General features: G+C 40.6%; 1 protein-coding gene and 1 pseudogene across 2 annotated transcripts in view; one reads left to right on the top strand and one right to left on the bottom strand.

Moving 5' to 3' along the window:
• Positions 1-21,825, top strand: part of RHOA (ras homolog family member A) — a 63,418-nt gene that overhangs the window by 26,867 nt on the left and 14,726 nt on the right. The gene's annotated exons all lie outside the window — the stretch shown is intronic.
• On the bottom strand, positions 1,682-3,278 carry LOC122214339 (annotated as a pseudogene).

Here is a 21,825-nt window from a genome sequence, read left to right as displayed (position 1 = left end):
ATATACTTTTCCCACTATTTTTATATTCCAGTTTATAACTTGTAGAAGTTTTTGGCTTCCTCCCTGCTTATGTATGATTCAGATATGAGGGAAGTCTTTCTTCATGGTATTGAGTAGAGCTTCACACGTGATTCCTTTGAAAGGTGGATTGAAATTGAAAATTTTTTTCTGTATATAGCAGCCACTGGTAGATTACATAGTGTTTTTTGTGTTTTTTTTTTCCCCCATTCAGGAAACACACATAGGTACCCTAATGGTGTCCATCATTGGTGGTACACTTTTCTTTTTTTTAATGTTTATTTATTTTTGAGGGAGAGCCGGCATATGAGCAGGGAAGGGAGGGAGGGACAGAGAGAGGGAGACAGAGAATCTGAAGCAGGTGCTGTCAGTGCCAAGCCCAACTCGGGGCTCAAACCCACAAACCATGAGATCATGACCTGACCCAAAGTTGGACACTCAACAGACTGATCCATCCATGTGCTCCTGGCATTGGTGGTATAAAGATGAATAATACTACCCATGCCCTAAATTAGCTTTCAATTTAGTAAAGAGAATCTCCGTTAAATAAGAGTGGTAAATAAGTGTGAAGATATTTATGAAGGAGGTTGTGTAGGGAGGGAAAGGGAAATGGCAGAGATCAGGAAAGAAGTGACTTTTGGGGTACCTGGCTGGCTCAACTGGAAGATCGTGCCACTCTTGATCTTAGGGTCATGAGTTTGAGCCCCCCATTGGGTGTAGAGATTACTTAAAAAAAACTTTAAAAGTATGATTTTTGTTATTTTGGAAGGTGAATATTTACTAGATAGACAAGAGGTGGGGAGGATTCCTAGGCAGAAAGAAGATGTGTCTAGGACCAAATATGCCTTTACTTTTTATAAAATTATATTGTGATGCAGATGATAATGGAATACAGTGAATTGGACCCTTTACCTGGAGACTTGGACTTTCAGTTTCAGAGAACTTTGTTGGAAAACATTGCTAATGCAGTGCAGTCCTTAATAGCTAGGAGTTATCTTTGTGATCCAGGATGGCTTTGTGATCCAGGCTTAAATTTCCTTTTTTTTTTTTTTTAGTTTATTTATTTATTTTATTTACTTAGAGAGCACGCAAGTGAGCACACAGGCATGCGAGCGGGGGAGGGGGACACAGACTCCCAAGCCGGCTCCACACTGTCAGCACAGGGTTTGAACCCATGAACCTAAGATCATGACCTGATCCGAAATCAAGAATCAGATACTTAACCTACAGAACCACCCAGGTGCCCCCGACTTAAGTTTTTGATCTTTGATCCCTGAGCTGATTTCTCTATCCCAACATCTTTCTTACTTACCTCTCAGTGAAGTTCTTATTTGTTATATTGCTTAATTGCTTAATGAAGCCAGCTTTGTAGACAGTTACAGTTTTTTTTAAGATTTTTTTAAAGTTTTTATTTTATTTTATTTTATTTTTTGGTTCCAACATTTCACCGCATGTATTTCTTCTCATGCAGTCTAAGCTGAGAATGCCATGTAAATGGGTCACTGCAAAATGCAGCAGTTTTTCTTCAATCAAGATAAGAAACAAACCATATGATCTCATTTCTATTAAATTTTGAAGGTATACAGCAGTTAAGTATTTTTGATACTATGTATGAAGGTTAAAAAAACCATTTTTTTTTTTCCATAAAGTACAAGAGCAACCAATGTCACTATTGAGTAAAAGTAAAAACTGGGATACTTTCTTAAATTAGTCCAAAGTGGCATTTTAGGAACTTAGTTGTAGGCTGCTGCGCTGACATCATGACAAACCAAAGTGTAGGGTTGGGTCTGGTTTTGTTTTGGTTTTCTTTTCAGTATCCAGTGCCCGTGGATTAAGTTCTGGAAGTGTTCCAATTGTAAGGCAGGGATCTGTTTGGATTCCACCATGGGTATGCTTCTTGGGTTGGATGCTAGAGGGTGAGGCATGTTTTGCCAGACCCATGTCGACTACCTAGTAGTCATCAAGGTCAAAAAATTCGTCATCTCTTCCTTGGTATTCCATTCCTTGGAAATCTACTCGGTACCACAGAATACCTCCAATTCCACCAAATCCTTTCACAAAGTGGGATCCTTCTTGTGACTTATGTGTGACAATTTCCAACATAGCTCCAAATTTTTTATAGTTGTTAGCAAACCATTCCAGCAGGGGCATGCTTTCAGTCAGCTTGTGTTCTTGTCCTGTCTCTTTGTGAAATGAGATTTATCCTTCTCTTGTTCTGGAGTTAGATAGAGAATTTTCTCCTCTTCTGTGGCTTGGCAATAAAGAACATATCTCATTATATCCAGATTTTCATAGACTATTAGAATCTCTACAGCTCCCATTTCTAAAGCCTTTAGTGTATCTTCAATTCCAAAACAGTACTTCCCTGTGTCCTGACTGATTCATCGAAGTATCATCCTATTTTCTTCTCTTGAAGAATGAATCACACGTTGGAGAGGACTTCAGTAGATAACTCAGTAGCTTGGTTGAATCCATTTTCACCACCATAGGATATATCAACTAATTTTAAAACTTGATTGCAACCTCTGATCAAACCTATCAGATTGACTTAGTTCACTTTTAAAGTCAGCTGATCCGGCTAAAAGAAGACCAGCCACATTCACTTTGTCTGCAGAAATAAACAGCTGTACAGCAGTCTTAGCTACTTTCCGAACATAGTTATGTCACTTTTCCATTCTTAAATGAACAAAACGTAAGGCTGACTGATCTCCTCTATCATGTTTCTTTGGGCGATCCACAGTGAATTTGTGTAGGACTTCTCTTGTGTTTCCTTGGAGTGTGCCAAAAAGTGTACCACTACCGTCTATTACAATGAAGCCAAACTTGCTGTCATCCGAAGGTAGTGCTGTAAGAGCCTCTGTATGGAATTTGTTGTCACGCAAGTACAACAATGTATTAATTGGTTTGAAAAGTTCAAAGTCAATGTTGACTTTCTTTTCCTTTCCTTCTTGTGTTACAGTGGTACCACAGTAAACAACGAGGCCATTTGGAGGTACTTTGTTATAAAGTTTGAGTCTTTGTTGTATGGATGTAATTAATGGCTCCCAGGACTGAAAGGTGGTTTACTCATGACTTAATGTTAGATGCAGTTCCAAACTCATCTGCTAACACTTTTGCCACTTGGGAAATCTGATCTTTGGGAGAAATGATCAACGGTACCATGCTTGTGTCATTGCCGCGGGCTGCCTCGAAGCTCTTGGTGAGCTTCTTGATCTTCCAGATCTCCACATTCCTGTCAGCACACTGGGGTCGTCTGCCATTTTCTTGTCTCCTCCTCCCTAAGAGCCCAGTCCTGGGTGGCAGCGGCTGCTCCTCCCCACCAGCAGCTCTGACATAGGACACTGGCTCCCTCTCTCCAGGCAGTTGCATGTGTTGGAATCTGCTCACATGGGCCTGTCTAAAGTTTATTTTATTTTGAGGTGGAGACAGAATCCCAAGCAGGCTCTGCACTGTCAGCACAGATCTCAACAAGATGCTCAAAACCATGAACTATGAGATCATGACCCGAGCCGAAGCCAAGAGTTGGATGCTTAACCAACTGAGCTACCTAGGTGTCCTGAGTCTAAATTCTTCTACATGTGAATATATGGTTTCCCCCAGCACTGTTTAGTGAAAAGACTGTCCTTTTTCATAGAATATTTTGGTACCATGTCAAAAATCAATTGGCCATATTTGTGAAGGTTTATTTCTGGTGTCTTTATCTTATCCCATTTGTTTATTATTATTTTCTTTTTAAAATTTAATTTATTTACGTGGATGGAACTGGAGAGTGTGATGCTAAGTGAAATAAGCCATACAGAGAAAGACAGATACCATATGGTTTCACTCTTATGTGGATCCTGAGAAACTTAACAGAAACCCATGGGGGAGGGGAAGGAAAAAAAAAAAAAAAAGAGGTTAGAGTGGGAGAGAGCCAAAGCATAAGAGACTGTTAAAAACTGAGAACAAACTGAGGGTTGATGGGGGGTGGGAGGGAGGGGAGGGTGGGTGATGGGTATTGAGGAGGGCACCTTTTGGGATGAGCACTGGGTGTTGTATGAAAACCAGTTTGACAATAAATTTCATATATTTAAAAAAAAATAAAAATAAATTTAATTTATTTTAAAAAAATTTAAAAAAAAAATAAAAAGGGGCGCCTGGGTGGCTCAGTCGGTTAAGCGTCCGACTTCAGCTCAGGTCACGATCTCACGGTCCATGAGTTCGAGCCCTGCGTCGGGCTCTGGGCTGATGGCTCAGAGCCTGGAGCCTGCTTCCGATTCTGTGTCTCCCTCTCTCTCTGCCCCTCCCCCATTCATGCTCTGTCTCTCTCTGTCTCAAAAATAAAATAAACGTTAAAAAAATAATAATAAAATTTAATTTATTTTTTTAATTTACATCCAAGTTATTGTGTAGTGCAACAGTGATTTCAGGAGTAGATTCCTTAATGCTCCTTACCCGTTAGCCTGTCCCCCGTCCCACAACCCCTCCAGTAACCCTCTATTTGTTCTCCATATTTAAGAGTCTCTTATGTTTTGTCCCCCTCCCTGTTTTTATATTATTTTTGCTTCCCTTATGTTCATCTATTTTGTATCTTAAAGTCCTCATAGGAGTGAAGTCATATTTGTCTTTCTCTAATTCCACCTAGCAGAATACCCTCCAGTTCCATCCATGTAGTTGCACATGGCAAGATTTCATTTCTTTTTGATTGCCAAGTAATACTCCATTTTGTGTATGTATGTATATATATGTGTATGTATATGTATACATACACACCACATATTCTTTATCCACTGGACATTTGGGCTTTTTCCATACTTTGGCTATTGTCGATAGTGCTACTATAAACATGGTGGTGCATGTGTCCTTTTGAAACAGCACACTTGTACCCCTTGGATAAATACTGAGTAGTGCAATTGCTGGGTCGTAGGGTAGTTCTAGTTTTAATTTTTTGAGGAACCTCCATACTGTTTTCCAGAGTAGCTGCACCAGTTTGCATTCCCACTAGCAATGCAAAAGAGATCCTCTCTTTCCGCATCCTTGCCAACATCTGTTGTTGCCTGAGTTGTTAATGTTAGCCATTCTGACAGGTGTGAGGTGGTATCTCATTGTGGTTTTGATTTGTATTTCCCCGATGATGAGTGATGTGGAGCATTTTTTCATGTGTCGGTTGGCCATCTGGATGTCTTCTTTGGAGAAGTGTCTATTCATGTCTTTTGCCCATTTCTTCACTGGATTATTTGTTTTTTGAGTGTTGAGTTTGATAAGTTCTTTATAGATTTTGGATACTGACCCTTTATCTGATATGTCATTTGCAAATATCTTCTCCCATTCTGTTGGTTGCCTTTTAGTTTTGCTGATTGTTTCCTTCGCTGTGCAGAAGCTTTTTATTTTGGTCCCAGTAGTGCATTTTTGCTTTTGTTTCCCTTGCCTCTGGAGACGTGTTAAGTAAGAAGTTGCTGCAGCCAGGATCAGAGAGGTTTTTGCCTGCTTTCTCCTCGAGGATTTTGATGGCTTCCTGTCTTACATTTAGGTCTTTCATCCATTTTGAGTTTATTTTTGTGTGTGGTGTAAGAAAGTGTTCCAGGTTCATTTTTCTGCATGTCTCCGTCCAGTTTTCTCAGCACCACTTGCTGACGAGACTGTCTTTATTCCATTGGATATTCTTTCCTGCTTTGTCAAAGATGAGTTGCCCATACATTTGTGGGCCCATTTCTGGGTTCTCTATTCTGTTTCATTGGTCTGAGTGTCTGTTTTTGTGCCATTATTATTATTATTATTATTTTAAATATTTATTTTGGGAGAGAGAGAGGTGTACAAGCTTGCACGCGAGCAGGGGTGGGGCAGGGAGAGATTTCTAAGCAGGCTCTGTGCTGTCATTGCAGAGCCCGGCACCGCCGCTCAATCCCATGTACCATGAGATCATGACCTGAGCCGAAATCAAGAGTCAGACACCTAACTGAGCCACCCAGGGGTCCTTGTGTATTTTTAAAATTTTTAAGTAATCTCTGCATCCAGTGTGGGGCTCAAAATCATGACCCTGAGATCAAGAGTCTTATGCCCCACTGACCCAGCCAGCCAGGCGCCCTTCTGTAGATCATTTTGTACAGTACTGTTAGATTAAAAGTATCAAGTCCTTGGGGTGACTGGTGGCTCAGTCAGATGAACGTCCAACTCTTGGTTTAGGCTCAGGTGATGATCCCAGTGTCTCTCTCTTTCCCTCCCCCTTGCTCATGCTCACTCTCTCTTAAAGTCAAGTCCTTAAATTCATGAACATCAGATATCTTTTCCTTCACCTTTGAATACCTTTTCCTGTGTTTATTGGCCATTTTAGAAAGCTGCTTTTTTGAAAAAGGATTACTTTGGACTAAGAAATTCAATCTGATTGGAGAAATAAGATTCCTATGAAACATTCTAAAATGTAGATTGAGATTTTATAATAGAAGCCAAAAGAGTAGTTCAGACAATCACTAAGAAGCAGATAAAAAGATTTCAGAGAAATTATAAGACTCAGTAAAATTTAGCTCTGGGTGCGTGGTGGGTAGGTATTTCATTTTACCCATACAGTAAAGCTACACATACACTAACTCAGAGGTTCTTAAAGTTGAGCATGAGTCAGAATTACCTGGAGGGCTTGTTTAAACCCAGATTAATGGACTCACTCTTAGAAGTTCTGATTCAGTAGGTTTGTAGTCAGAGCTGAGAATTTGCATTTCTTTCAGGTTGTCAGGTGAGGTTGATAGCACTAGTCTGAGGACCACTTTCAGAACCACTAACTAGAAACCCAGGATTCCTAAGGAAATAGCAGCTAGTTGAAGTGTTATGGCTAGATACTTGCCTTAACAAGTTATTTTGTTAATTGAAAAATAATGATTTTAGGATTAAAAATATAGGGCATTAGGTCAGTCATTAGTGTCTTACAGTATTTACTTTTTGTCCAGTGAGCAGTTATTACTAATTTCCAATTCAGTTAAACTAGGAAGGCTAGAATGTTGTATACTAAATTCTAGGCTAAATGAGCACTCCAGAAAGCCTTCAGGAAGCTATTTAGACATATATGCATCTACATCATGGTCACAGAAACATGAAGAAATTACCAGACTGCTATGTGAAATGGAGACAATTGAATGTTAATGTGTGATTGTGGTTTACCTGCCCCAAGTGCAGGAAGCAGCCACTGTTAACTGCTAAAAAATGTCTGATGGACAGACCACTTCCACACTGTAAGTGTGAGCAAGGCAGGCAGGAGTGCAAATAGGCTGTAGTTACCACAGGAAATCATCAGACTTGTAAAAACAAGTGTGAAAAGGGCTGGCTACCACTTATCAGTCTTACTGTAGCGGAGTTTCCTGTAGCTACGTAAGCCACAGCCCTTGCTTGACATCCATCTGTCCCCCAGTGAGAGTAAGCAGACTTAAGACACACTAGAACCAAGAGTTGCTAACTTCATAGCAATTCAAACATACTTGATGTTTGGCAATTCTTTTCTTCCTTTTTTTATGTAAATGACATTCTAAAAAGAATGGGTGCAAAAAAAATCATAAAAGGCTAGGAAACATGAAATAAATGTAACATAGGTTTAGAACCACAAGACTTAAAAAAAAAAAAAAAAAAAGTAATCTCTACCCCCCAACATAAGACTTGAACTCATAACCCCAGTATCAAGACTTGCATGCTCTGTCTAGTGAGCCAGCAAAGTGCCCCAAAACCGTAGGACTTTGGATCAAAAAATCAAAAACTCAATGAGAAATATTGAAGAGTAATCAATCCTCCTAAGTTACATTTTTAAAAAAAAATTTTTTAATGTTTACTTTTGAGAGAGAGAACATGAGTCAGGGAGGGGCAGAGAGAGGGAGACACAGAATCTGAAGCAGGCTCCCGGCTCTGAGCTGTCAGCACAGAGCCCATCCTGGGGCTCGAACCCACAAACCACGAGATCCTGACCCGAGCCAAAGTCAGACGCTAAACCAACTGAGCCACCCAGGCAACCCCTAAGTTACATATTGACTTAATTTTTAACAATGTCACTAACGTTTACTTGGGTAGGCAAAGGAGAAAAGGACACTACGAACTATAGGATTGCTTCTTGACATTTGAGGGTGAGGAAGGAGGGCAAGAAAGTGGAGTGTTTAGAAACAGGGACTCTGGAACAGATTGCTTATTTGTTCAGTGTCCATTTCTGCACCTTACTGGCTAGTAATCCAGTTAAGTTGAGCAAGTTAGTCTTTCTGTATTTCAGCTTCCTTATCTATGAAATGAGAATACTAGGCTCTGTCTCATAGGGCAGTTACGATGATTAAATGTGTAAATAAAAAGTAAAAAAGTTTGTAATAACATTTTTAAGTGTTTACTATTTCTGGCATTTCCCTATTATTTCCTACAAAGTGGTGAGAGACCAGACTTCTCCACCTTTAAATATATATGGGTTTAGGCATATGTAAGGAGAAGAAGGAAGCTGGGAAGGAGAGGACTGCAAAAAACAAAAGATGACCTAAATAAATGGAAAGACATCTTGTCTTCGTGGATTTGAAGACTTAATACTGTAAAGGTGGTAATAATTCTCAAATTGATCTATAGATTCAGTGCAGTCCTTATTAAAAACCTCAGCTGCCTTCTTTGCAAAAATCAATAAGCTGCTCCTAAAATTCATTTGGAAATCCAGGGGACCCAGAATAGCCAAAACAATCTAGAAAACAGAACAGTTGGAGGACTCACACCTTCTGGTTTCAAAACTTATTACAAACCAACAGTAGTCAAGACATAAGAATTAAAACCATACAACGCTTAGAAAAAAGCATTAGGGGGGTGCTTGGGTGGCTCAGTCAGTTGGGCATCCAACTTCATCTCAGGTCCTGATCTCACTGTCCATGAGTTCGAGCCCTGCGTTGGGCTCTGTGCTGACAGCTCAGACCCTGGAGCCTGTTTCAGATTCTGTGTTTCCCTCTCTTTCTGCCCCTCCCCCACTCATGCTCTGTCTCTCTCTCTCTCTCTCTCTCTGTCTCTGTCTCTGTCTCTGTCAAAAATAAACATTAAAAAAATTTTTTTTAAAGAAAAAAGCATTAGGTTTTTCATGACCTTGGATTTGGCAGTGATTTCCTAGATATGACACAAATTACAGTAAAACTTTGGTTTGTGAGCATAATACATTCCGGAAACATGCTTTGTAATCCAAAGCACTCGTATATCAAAGCGAATTTCAAGGGGCGCCTGGGTGGCTCAGTCGGTTGAGCGTCCGACTTTAGCTCAGGTCATGATCTCACGGTTTGTGAGTTCGAGCCCCGCATTGGGCTCTGTGCTGACAGCTCAGAGCCTGGAGCCTGCTTCTGCTTCTGTGTCTCCCTCTCTCTCTGCCCCTAACCCACTTGCATTCTGTCTCTGTCTCTCTCAAAAATAAATACACATTAAAAAAAAAAAAAAATTTTTTTTTTAAAGCGAATTTCAAGAACCATTGGCTCAATTGTGATCATGTGACATTTGGCATCACAAACCACCCATATTGCAAGACATCACTCATTTATCAAGTTAAAATTTATTAGAAACGTTTGCTTATCTTGTGGAACACTCGCAGAACAAGTTATTTGCAATCCAAGGTTGTAGTATCAGCAGTCAAGGAAAAAATTAGATATTGGACTGTATCAAAATTAAAAACTTATGTGTCTCAAAGGACACTGTCAAGAAAGTGGAAACAAACAAAATAGTGGAAACCATCCAGTTCAGAAATGGGCAATGGATTCGAATAGATGTTTTCCCAAAGAAGATTTACAAATGGCCAATAAGCCTATGAAAAGATGCTCAACATTATTAGTCATTAGGGAAATGCATATCAAAACCATATGAAATACAAGGGGCGCCTAGGTGGCTCAGTCAGTTAAGCATCCGACTTCAGCTCAGGTCAGGATCTCTCAGCCATTCGTGAGTTCATGCCCCACGTTGGGCTCTGTGCTGACAGCTCAGAGCCTGGAGCCTGCTTCGGATTCTGTGTGTATCTCTCTCTCTCTCTGCCCCTCCCCTGCTTGTTCTCTCTCGCTCTCTCGCTCTCTCTCAAAAAGCAAATAAAACATTAAAAAAAAACAAAACAAACCCGTATGAGATACCACTTCACACCCACTTAAATGGCAATAATTAAAAAAACAAAAAAGAAAATAACAAGTGTTGACAAGGATGTGGAGTAATTGGAATCTTTGTACATTGCCAATGGGAATGTAAAATGGTACAGCTATTGTAGGAAACATTTTGGCAGTTCTGAAAAAAGCTAAACATAGAATGCCTAACAGTTCCACTCCAGGTGTATATTTGTTCGAAGGAGTTGAAAGCAGAGACTTGAGCAGATACTTACTTGTACACCAGTGTTCATTGCAGCATTATTACAGTAGCTAAAAGGTGAAAGTAATGTCAAGTATCCATCAGCAGATGACTGGACAAATAAAATGTGATATATCCACACAATGGAAAATAGTGCAGCCATAAAAAGGAATGAAATTTGGTACGTGCTACAACATCGATGAACATTAAACATTATGCTGTGTGAAGTAAGAACAAATGACAAATATTGTGTAATTTCATTTATATGAGATATGTAGAACAGGCAAATTTATAGAGACAGTAGATTAGAGTAGTTTATCAAGGGCTAAGGGGAGAGAAGAGTGGGGAGTTATTGCTTAATGGTGATGTTTCTCTTTGAGGTGATGAAAAAGCTTTGAAAATAGATAGTGGCAATGATTGCACAACATTGTAAATGTAATTATTGCTAGTGAATTGTTGTAAAGGAAAAAACATCTCCTGTTTGTATCTTTACTCTCAGTACGCCACTATAACATCTTCCATTTCTCATACTTCTGGTCACCAAATATGGAGGAGGGTCCCCCACCAAACGTTTCTGCAACCCTGACTGGTGTCTTACAGTTCAGTTCAGTTCTGACACTATCTACCTGGAGTTAGCATCAGATCCCACAGGTTAAACATTCAGTCCCACAAGACTGCCCCACAGCTCCCCACTTCAGACCTCAGTAGCAAGTCCAGGTTGTTACCTGTATTTCTCACTGACTGAATATAAATTACATGTTACCGTGATCTCTTCCTGGAAGTCGATTTTCCAGAACAGCTTACAGAACTCGGGAAAATATTTTACTTGTTAGATTACCAGTTTATTGTAAAAGGATATAACCCAAGAACAGCCAGATGCATAGGGCAAGATATGTGGAAAGGGGTGCGTGGAGCTTGCTTGCCTGCCCACCCAAGATGTGCCACTCTCTCAATCCCTGCACATCTCCACCAACCTGGAAGCTCTCTGAATCCTGCCCTTTGGTTTTTTTGAGGCTTTAAGTAGGCACGATTGATTAAATCATTGGCTTTTGGTGATTGCTTCAACATCCAGCCCCTCTTCTCTACCCTAGGTTGGGGGGCAGGCACTCAAAGTTGCAACTCCCTAATCATAAGGTTGGTTTTCCTGGCAACCAGTCCCCATCTTTAGGGATTTTCCAAAGTCACTTCACTGACAGAAGCTCAGGTGTGGTTGAATAGAGTTTGTTATGAATAGTGAGACACTCCTTTCACTTTGATCGATCATCCCAGAGCTGTTTCAGGAACTGGAGCTATTTGAAGACAAAAGACCAAATATAACAAAAAATCCTCCCATTGTTCATGTAATTTAGGAAATTACAAGAGTTTCAGGAGCCATATGCCAGGAACAGACACTAAGACCAAATATATATAAATCACAGTATTAAAGTTGTATACTTAAAAATGGTTAAAATGGGGGGGTGCCTGGGTGGCTCAGTCAGTTAAGCTTCTGACTTCAGGTCAGGTCGTGATCCCATGGTTCATGGGTTCGAGCCCCGTGTCGGGCTTTGTGCTGACAGCTCAGAGCCTGGAGCCTGTTTCAGATTCATATTCTCTCTCTCTCTCTCTCTCTCTCTCTCTCTCTCTCTGTCTCTGTCTCTGTCTCTCCCTCCCCCCCCCCGCCCCCCGTGTCTCCAAAAAAAAAAAAAGTAAAAAAAATTAGTTACAATGTCCTTGGGTGGCTCAATCGGTTAAGCATCTCACTCATTTGGCTGAGGTCGTGATCACGTTTGTGAGACCTAGCCCCATGTTGGGCTTTGCACTGACAGCACAGAGCATGCTTGGGATTCTTCCTTTCTCTCCCTCTCTCTCTCTCTGTCTCTTTCTCTCTTTCTCTTTTTCTCTCTCTGACTCACTCTCTGTGTCAAAAATGAATAAGTAAAACATGAAAAAAATAGTTAAAATGGCAAATTTTGTTATATATTATCACAACTTCTAAACATTAGTAACGTAATATACCAAAACCCATTGAATTGTATAGTTTTCTCCAGCTTTATTAAGGTATAATTGACATAAAACATTGTGTACATTGAAGGTGTACAAAGTGGTTTTTTTTTTTATTCATTAGCTGACACCTGCATCATGTCATATAATCACCATAATTTTTTGTGGTGAGATCATTTAAGATTTACTCCTTAGCAACTTTCAAGTGTGTAATACAGTATTAACTGTAATCACTATGCTGTACATTTGATCCCCAGAATTGTATACTTTAAATGTGTAAATTGTATGGTATATGAATTATATTTCAGTAAAGCTATTTTTAAGAAAGATTTTGTGTGTGTGTCTATACACACACTTTAATAGAATAGCTTCTTTTCACATGTGTCTATTCCCATCCACCCCCCACACCCTCCATCGTGTAACCAGTTAGGTGTCCTTCCACAACACGTTTGCTTACGTTTGTAGACGTGTCCTAGTTTATCTGTTTGCTGGCAGAAATAATAGGCTAATAGAGTTTGAGTATGATTGACTTGTAGGCCTCTTTGGCAAGGAGTAAATCCTTTGTTGTCTGTCCCTGTTGCACAGATTACATTTCAGCAGCCTCTCTAAAAGTACATGGGGAACTGTAGAGCTTTAGGCCAGAATGGTTTTTCAGTTTGAAAATTAATGTGTCTTAATAACATACTGGCCTTACATTCAGTAAATTCAAATAACTCTTAAGCTTCTTTCCCCATTGATAAAATGGGAATGAATGACAATTATATCTGCCTTTGGAAGTTCAGGATCAAATAAGTTCCTGCCAAATGTATGGGAAGGGCATTGTGATATACCAGTGTAAGGTATCATGGTCACTCATGAAGGTCCACACAGTTTGTTAGGATTTGTTGCAGTATAGCAGATTTTGAAACTTCTGGCACCATTTGTATTATTAAAAAGAAGTCCAGAAGAATGGTTAGTATAGTGTTTTGGTCTTTTTTTGAAGTTGTATGTTAGGTAATAGGCAGAAATGTAGTTGAGAGCCACAACCAGCATGCGATTAGCACTATGAGATATGGCAGTGAAGTTTATCTTGTGGTTGTCCTCCAAAATCCCGGGCCTCTGATAAGGCCAGTGAGGTATATGCTTTGAAAAGTGCTTCATTAGCAGTCCCAGCCGAGGAGTCACCCTGAAAAGGAGCATTGCTCCAAGTACTTAGGACCATGTTGGCCAGGATTTGCACATCATGCACAAAAAAAACATTCTTACCTTCTGTCCTCACTGCTGTTCAGGGGAGAAAGTTTATGTCCCAACAGCCCGTTTCCTCTTGCAGAAGGAAGATGGTGGTTTCCACAAAGGTGTCATCTTACCATTCATTCCCAGCACTGTGTTTCTAAGCAGCAAAGCCAGTCCCATCCTGTTTGTCTGTTTGTTTATTTGTTAGAGCAATCACTCACTTGAGGGGGGTAGAGGCAGAGGTAGAGGAAGAGAGAGAATCTTAACCACACTCCATGCCCAGTGTGGACCGTAAGATCACGACCTGAGCCAAAATCAACAGTCGGTTGCTTAACTTACTGAGCCACCCAGGCACCCCAAGTCCCATCCTCTTGAGTTCTGAGGAAGAGCCAGCCTTTGATAAGTTTTGAGTCTTCGGACAAGTAAAACAAAAGGTTCCTGCTCTTTTAGTAGAGACCATTAGCAGTTATAAAGGGTTCTTTTTGTTTTGTTTTTTATGCTTCAACCACGAGATGATTGAATGCTAGCTGTAGACAGCCACCTATGTGTCATTGTTGAGTTCACCCTCTTGCTGTAACTTAAAGCTCTGTGTCCAAGCATTCTGGACACAGAAGGTCTTATTGACTTCTTGTGTGTGTGGTCATCAGTAACTTTGTGAGTGAGACTATACCAGGAAGACTGAGGGGCTTTCATTTTGCCTATAGAATGAAACGGTCTATTATCAAAGCCAGGAACCAGGCAAGGCAGGCTCCATATCCAAGTCAGGGTCACCTTCTTCATTTTTCACTGTTGTAGGTGACTTTGAGTTGCAGCAGCCACTGATATTGTTAACTGCCTGTGTTGCCTTTCCAGGGAATTTTCTTGGCTTTGTAAGTAAGAGGGCAGAACCAGGCCCTATATACTTGGTACACTATCCTACTATGAACAATAACCACTAAGAGCAGTCATCTTTGCTCAGGTGCTACCTGGCTTTCTAGCAGCATTTTACAGAGATGTTTTTAGGTGGGAAGTATATATTTAAAACTGAAGGCCATTGAGGGGCACCTGGGTAGCTCAGTCAGTTAAGTGTCCAATTCTTGATTTTGGCTTAGGTCATGATCTCACAGTCCTTGAGATCAAGCCTGCATAGGGCTCTGTGCTGACAGTGCAGAGCCTGTTTGGGATTCTCTATCTCCCTCTCTGTCCTTCTCCCACTAGTTTTCTCTCTCTCTCTTTCTCTCTCTTTTTCTCTCTCTAGATAATAGTCTGCTTTTCAAGAGAATATCATTGAAATTCTCTACTTAGTATAGCATATATCCAGGTCCAAATAGTATTCTACACTGAAGTCTTTTTCAGTATTTTTGTGCTTAGCCTATGGTAGTTTGATTAGAATTTCAGGTTTCCAGGCGGGGCTGGCTGGCTCAGTGAGAAGAGCATGTGACTCTTAATCTTTGGGTCATGGGTTCCAGCCCCTCATTGGGTGCAGAGATCACTTAAATAAATAAATAAAAGAATTTCAGTTGTCTGATCTTTTTTTTTTTTTTTTTTAACTTTTTAATGTTTATTTATCTTAGAGAGACATAGCGTGAGCAGGGGAGGGTAGAGAGAGAGGGAGACACAGAATCTGAAGTAGGCTCTAGGCTCTGAGCTGTCAGCACAGAGCCTGACACAGGCCTCGAGTCCACAAACCATAAGATCCTGACCTGAGCCTAAGTCAGATGTTTAAATGACTGACCCACCCAGGTGCCTCTCAGTCAACAAACTCTTAACTGTTTGTTGTTGTTGTTTTGCTTTTTCATTCTGCTGAGTCCTATAAAAAACTATGATTGCTGCAAGAAAAGTGATCAGAGAGTGCCAGTGAGTCAAGTTTTCAGGAGTACTTTTGGGATACATGCTCCTTCTTTGAGTTTTTGTTTCTCTTTATAAGCATCCCATTCAGCATGTCCTTGCCCCATTAGTTATGCAACTCCAAGTGGGAAAGGCCAAGCAAGATGTGGTACCTGTTCTGAAGGAGCTTAAACTCCAGGAATGGATATGAGTCAAGTACACAAGAAATATAACTGCTATCTCTCTCCCATAGAGTAGGATGTGATTGAATATAAGTACCAAGAGAGGACCAAAGCCCTGCTTAGAGGCAACATTTGATTTTCGGGGGTGGAAGATGTAGGACCAGAAATAAGAAATGGGCTTTGGGGAGTGCCTGGCTGGCTTAGTTGGTGGAGCATGTGACTCTTGATCATGAGTTCAAGCCCCACAGTGGGCGTAGAGATTATTTAAAAATAAAATTTAAAAAAAATCTTAAAAAATAAAAGGCTTTGGAACAGAAGGCAATATTAGGATGGACAGGTGAGGTGTTATTTTCTGAAGAAAGGGAGAAAAAATTCAAATAAGGCATTACTTTGAGCTGAGGTGGGGGGGGGGGGGTGGTTTACAAGGCCAGTTAGCGGAATTAGGTATGTGATAAAGATGAGAGAGAAGATGAAAGGAGAAAATAGGCTGCTTTAGTATTTTAAAGGACCCTCATGGTAAGGCTGAGGAGTCTTGACCTGATTTTGGCATTGAGGACCTTCTGAAGGCCCTTGAGCAAAGGCAGAATGGGCTGAAGCCCAGACATAGGAATGGAGAATTTGGCTGCAGCAAGCAGGATAGAAGGGAGGTGAGACCAGTTGGAATTTTGCCTTCTTCCCAGATAGGCAGTACTGAAGACTTGAATTGGAACAATGATTATGGGAACTCAAAGTGGGTGGTGGTAGTGGTGGAAGGGAGACCCATGAAGGGGCAGTATTCCTCAGAACTTGAAAGCAGTCTTGCTGTGAGGAGCAAAGAAAAGAAAGTAAGATAATTGTTTAACCACAAGGTTTCTACAGTGAGTTGAGTATCTTAGGAATGTAATTTTGTTTTCATCACCAAGACTGAGGTAACTGGAAAGAGAAGATTTGACAGAGATTGGGATGATGTCTGGGAGATGTTGAATTTGAGATGCCAGTGGAGCATAGAGTGGAGGTGTATCAGGAGTTTTAGAACAGGGACTGGGTCAGAGAAAGATTTGGGAATGACATTTCATAAAAGTAGTTTTTGAAGAATTGAGATCCCCGGAGAATAAAGTATAAGGAGAATGAGGGAAAAACCCAGTCTTGGGGGAGTGATTAGGCGTGGAGGCTGTAGCTAAGGAGACAGACAGCAGAGATCATATTTTGTTAGGGAGGTAAGTTACAACAAAAAATATCAAGGAGAATGCAGACTGGATTTTGTGAAGGTAGGTCATTGGTGATTTCTGAGAAAGTTTCAGGAGAAGTTTGGGCAGAAAGCAGATGGGAGGAATTTTAGGCAAGCCAGTATGAAGCTGCAGAAATGTATACCTTTTCTTTGAACAGGCCAGAGAGAGAAAGGTAACCAGAAGTAAGCATGGATGTGGGAAGATTTATTATTTTAAAATAGGGGCATTCTGCACTTTATTGTAGACTGAGAGAAGGAAGCCATTAGAGAGGGAGAGATGAAGGAGGTGTGTGATACCACAAGTGGCAATACTCTATAAATTAAAAAGAGGACATGAGGTTAAAGCTGGCAGCGGGGGAGACCTTAGTAGTAGGAGTTGTTATTCACTGAGTGCCTCTGGTGATGCCAGACCCCATAAGAGATGCTTGTTGAGATACCTCACCCCCTCGGGTGCTGCCCTGTAGGCCTCAGGTGTGGCTCCTGAGAGTGAGTGAGCTGTCTGCCCTTGTGTCTTTTGAGTATGAAGCATGGGATCACACGGGATACTGCATGTAGCCCTTCTCTTGCTTTTCTTGGACACCCGTTTCTATTTGCATATGGGTGAGAAATATGTTAAAATATTGGTTGTTTTTGTTAACAGTAACTGCTTAATGTAATTTGCCAAAGTTTAGTCCACAACCAAAACACAGTTTTTTGAGATTGTGGGAGAGACTGGTCTTGTAATGGCAGATAACATAAATTGGAGTAGGTATTTTCTGTGCCCTCTCAGCACCATCAGAGATCTCCTTTTGTCATTTCTTTTTCCTTTCAACTTTTGTGAGGGCGGCACAGTAACCTACATAAAGATTTTGAACCAATGAAAGAAATTTACAGTCCTTTACATATTGTTACAGGTGACTTAAATAGATATGTTATAGCTGACGGTTACTGAAAAAATAAACCTTTACTCAAAGCTCTTAAGAATTATTTCTGAGACCGTATTCAGCCTAGAAAATGACACATCTGGCAGAGAGACTGCAGAGAGCTCAGCGTGATTTCCTTTCAAGCTGGCAAGCCATGTACTTGAAAAAGATGCTAGATTATAGCAAAGTTAAAGGAAAGACTAGAGTAAATTTTCCTGGGTCATTTCAGGAAATAACCTGATGTTTGTACTTTTCACTTCTTGTCAACAACTTTGGTTGTATGGCCAGACTCCCATAAATCATCTTGTAATTCGAGGCTTTCATTTTCATTTTGTCCCGTAATCACTTGTAATTTCTGTCTTCCTCAGCAGTAGGGGCTGATTGGTTTTACACTTCTCCTGGGCCACATGTTCCATAAGGAAAAAGTTCCAGAGCCTTTTTGGTTCTCCCTGGCATTTTCATTTTGTGTCTTTAACCACATTAGATTGAGAGAGATTATTTCTTGAGAATTGAGTGCCTTCTAGGAAGGATGTATTCAAAGCTGGCAGCCTTTTTTTGAGCCAGGGATTTCCTGATGAATTTTGTGTCCTGTGAAGCTCTGGTTGTTTGACTTTGGGCACAAACCGATACAAACTAGGCCTGAAGAAATCTATAGAGTATATAAAATCTTGAAGTGATTTTGAGAGCATGAGAAAAACAGAAAATGATATATGAATCCTATCAAGATGTTTGCAGTCAGACTAAACATGGAGGAACAATTTTTAAGAGAGAAATCCATTAATGTCTGTGCCCTGGATTCTGAAAATGAGGTAATCTATCTCCTTTCTCATTCAAAGAAATGTTTTTTGATTTTTTTTATTTTCTTCTATTTAATACTTACTACATGCCCACTAAAGTACCAAACCACATAAAGCCGCAAAGAAATGTAAGATAGGTTATTTGCTCTGAGATGATTTGCAGTCTGCTTGGAAGACAAAACACACAGGAAACAAGTATAGGACCTTGAGGCAGGTCCCATATCCATTAGGAATCCAAAGCAAAAAGGGAAAGAGGGAGCTGAATGGGGTGGCCAGAGTGCCAGATTGTAGTTTAAAGTCTGGTCTCAACACTGTTTTCATTCCATGCTCCGATTGTTTGTTTTTTTAAATTAAGCTCCAAGCCCAGTGTGGGGCTTGAATTTACGAACCTGAGATAAGAATCACATGTTTTGGGGGTACCTGGATGGCTCAGTCGTTTGAGGGTCCGACTTCGGCTCAGGTCATGATCTCATGGCTTATGAGTTTGAGCCCCGCGTCGGGCCCTGGGCTGATAGCTCAGAGCCTGGAGCCTGTTTCAGATTCTGTGTCTCCCTCTCTCTGCCCCTCCCCTGTTCACACTCTGTCTCTGTCTCTCTCAAAAATAAATAAACATTTTTAAAAAAATTTGTTTTTAAAGAATCACATGTTTTATGCTCTACTGACTGAGTGAACCTGGTGCCCCTGCATACTCCTGTTATTTAAAGAATGATATTGAGCACATTTCCTGTTTACCTATATGCTTAGTGTCATGCTTTCATTATTAGTATTGTCCTCTATCTAATGCTTTTGTGTAAAAAAAAAAAAAAAAAAAAAAAATCCTTTAAAATCACTAGGTCATTTTATGGGTTTGATTAAAACTTTGTATTGCCTTTGTATATACTTAGCCAGGCACATATTCATTGCAGTATGTTAAGCATACCGTGATGTCACAAATCAGTGATGGCAGCACTGTGAGCCCTTTCCATTATGGAATCTTCTCCTAAGGAGTTTATGCAATTTAAATTTAAAAAAGTTTTTTTTAATGTGTATTCATTTTTTGAGAGAGAGAGTGTGTGTGAGCAGGGGAGGGGCAGAGAGAGGGGGACAGAGGATCTGAAGCAGGCTCTGTGCTGACAGCAGGAAGCCCGATGTGGGGCTCAAACCCACAAACTGTGAGATCATGACCTGAGCCGAATTCGGATGCTCAAAATGACTGAGCCACCCAGGCACCCCTGCGATTTAAATTTTAAAGCTAAATTTCTTATGTTTTCTGGACTTAGAAAATGTGTTTCTCTTGTTTCCCTCATGTATCCCAGTGGGTTGTTGAATCCACTCCAGTTTGGGAAACATTCGCTTTAGACAACCTGGTTTTGTGGGTTTGTATTGTTGAGGATTAGTTTGACTACAAGTAACAAAGACCTGAAAAATACCATTTTATTTTTTTTTATATAAAAAAAAAATTTTTTTTTTAAATGTTCATTTATTTTTGAGACAGAGAGAGACAGAGCATGAACGGGGGAGGGGCAGAGAGAGGGAGACACAGAATCGGAAACAGGCTCCAGGCTCTGAGCCATCAGCCCAGAGCCCGACGCGAGGCTCGAACTCCCGGACCGTGGGGTGGTGACCTGAGCTGAAGTCGGACGCTTAACCGACTGAGCCACCCAGGCGCCCCTGAAAAATACCATTTTAAACAAGACAATTATTTTTCACAGAAAAGAAGTGTAGAAGTAGGCAGTCTGAGGCTGAGATGGTGACTCCCAAGAACAACTGGGATCCAGGCTCTTTCTACCTGTTATGCCTCCAACTCCAGAATGTGGTATTCATGTTCTTCATCCACACTTCTACATCCTCACATTCCAGGATGGCTGTTCAGAAAGCAGTCCTGGTTCCAGGTTTAAGCAGCAGAAAGAAGGAAGGGGATGAAGAAGGGCATGTGACTTCACTTTAGGAAAGACTTTGTGGAAATCCCACAGGCACTGCTGATTACATCTCATGGGCTAGAACTTTGTACATGGCCACATCTAATTAAGGGAAGCTAAGAAATGTAGTCTTTTAGCTAGGCAACAAAGCACCCAGCTAGAAATTAGAATGCTGTTCTAAGAGGCAATGGTGGGAATTTGAGTGGCTGACTATTCGTCTCTGGCAAATGGAGGGATTCTGCAGGTTGTTTTGTTTTGTTTTGTTTTATTTTGTAACAATAGCTTTATTAAAATACAACCCGTATATGTTACAATTCAACCATTTAAAGTATACAATTCAGTGTCATATATTCATAGTATACAGTATATTCATAGAGACGTGCTCCATCTCCTAACAATTTGATCATCCTAAAAAGAAACCCCACCATTCCCTTAGTAATCATTTCCTTTCCTTTCTTTTCCAACTCCCTTTCTTAAGCAAACACCAGTTGACTTTGTATTTTCCTATTCTGGACATTTTATATAAAGGGAGTCATTTATTTTTTTTTATTTTTTTTTTTTTAATTTTTTTTTTTTTTCTTTTTCAATGTTTTTTATTTATTTTTGGGACAGAGAGAGACAGAGCATGAACGGGGAAGGGGCAGAGAGAGAGGGAGACACAGAATCGGAAACAGGCTCCAGGCTCCGAGCCATCAGCCCAGAGCCCGACGCGGGGCTCGAACTCACGGACCGCGAGATCGTGACCTGGCTGAAGTCGGACGCTTAACCGACTGCGCCACCCAGGCGCCCCTAAAGGGAGTCATTTAATATGTGGTTCTTTGTGGCCACCTTCTTTCACATATGTAATGTTTTCAGATTTCATCCATATTGTAGGATGTATTAGTACTTTTCTCTTTTTATTGCCTAATATTCCATTGTTTGGATATATATACTACATTTTATCTGTTCATTAGTTGTTGGATGTTTGGTTTGTTTCCACTTTTTGAATATGATGAGTATTTTCAATGCTGCTGTGAACATTTGTCCACAAGTTTTTGTATGGACATAGGTTTTTGTTTTTCTCCGATGTATGTCTAGGAATGGAATTGCTGGGTCATGTCTATTCAGATCCCTTGCCCATTTTTAAAGTGGATTCTTTGATTTTTTTTTTTTAACGTTTATTTATTTTTGAGACAGAGACAGCATGAACAGGGGAGGGTCAGAGAGAGAGGGAGACACAGAATCTGAAACAGGCTCCAGGCTCCGAGCTGTCAGCACAGAGCCCGACGCGGGGCTCGAACTCACGGACCGCGAGATCATGACCTGAGCCGAAGTCGGACGCTTAACCGACCGAGCCACCCAGGCGCCCTGATTTTTTTTTTTTTAATGTTTATTTATTTTTGAGACAGAGACAGAGCATGAACAGGGGAGGGTCAGAGAGAGAGGAGACACAGAATCTGAAGCAGGCTCCAGGCTCTGAGCTGTCAGCACAGAGCCCGACGTGGGGCTCGAACTCACGGATCATGAGATCATGACCTGAGCCGAAGTCAGATGCTTAACCAACTG

This window comes from Panthera leo, chromosome A2, assembly GCF_018350215.1.
Source record: "Panthera leo isolate Ple1 chromosome A2, P.leo_Ple1_pat1.1, whole genome shotgun sequence".
Lineage (NCBI taxonomy): Eukaryota > Metazoa > Chordata > Mammalia > Carnivora > Felidae > Panthera > Panthera leo.
The sequence above is the reverse complement of the archived record's forward strand: the minus strand, read 5'-3'. Positions and strand labels throughout refer to the sequence as shown.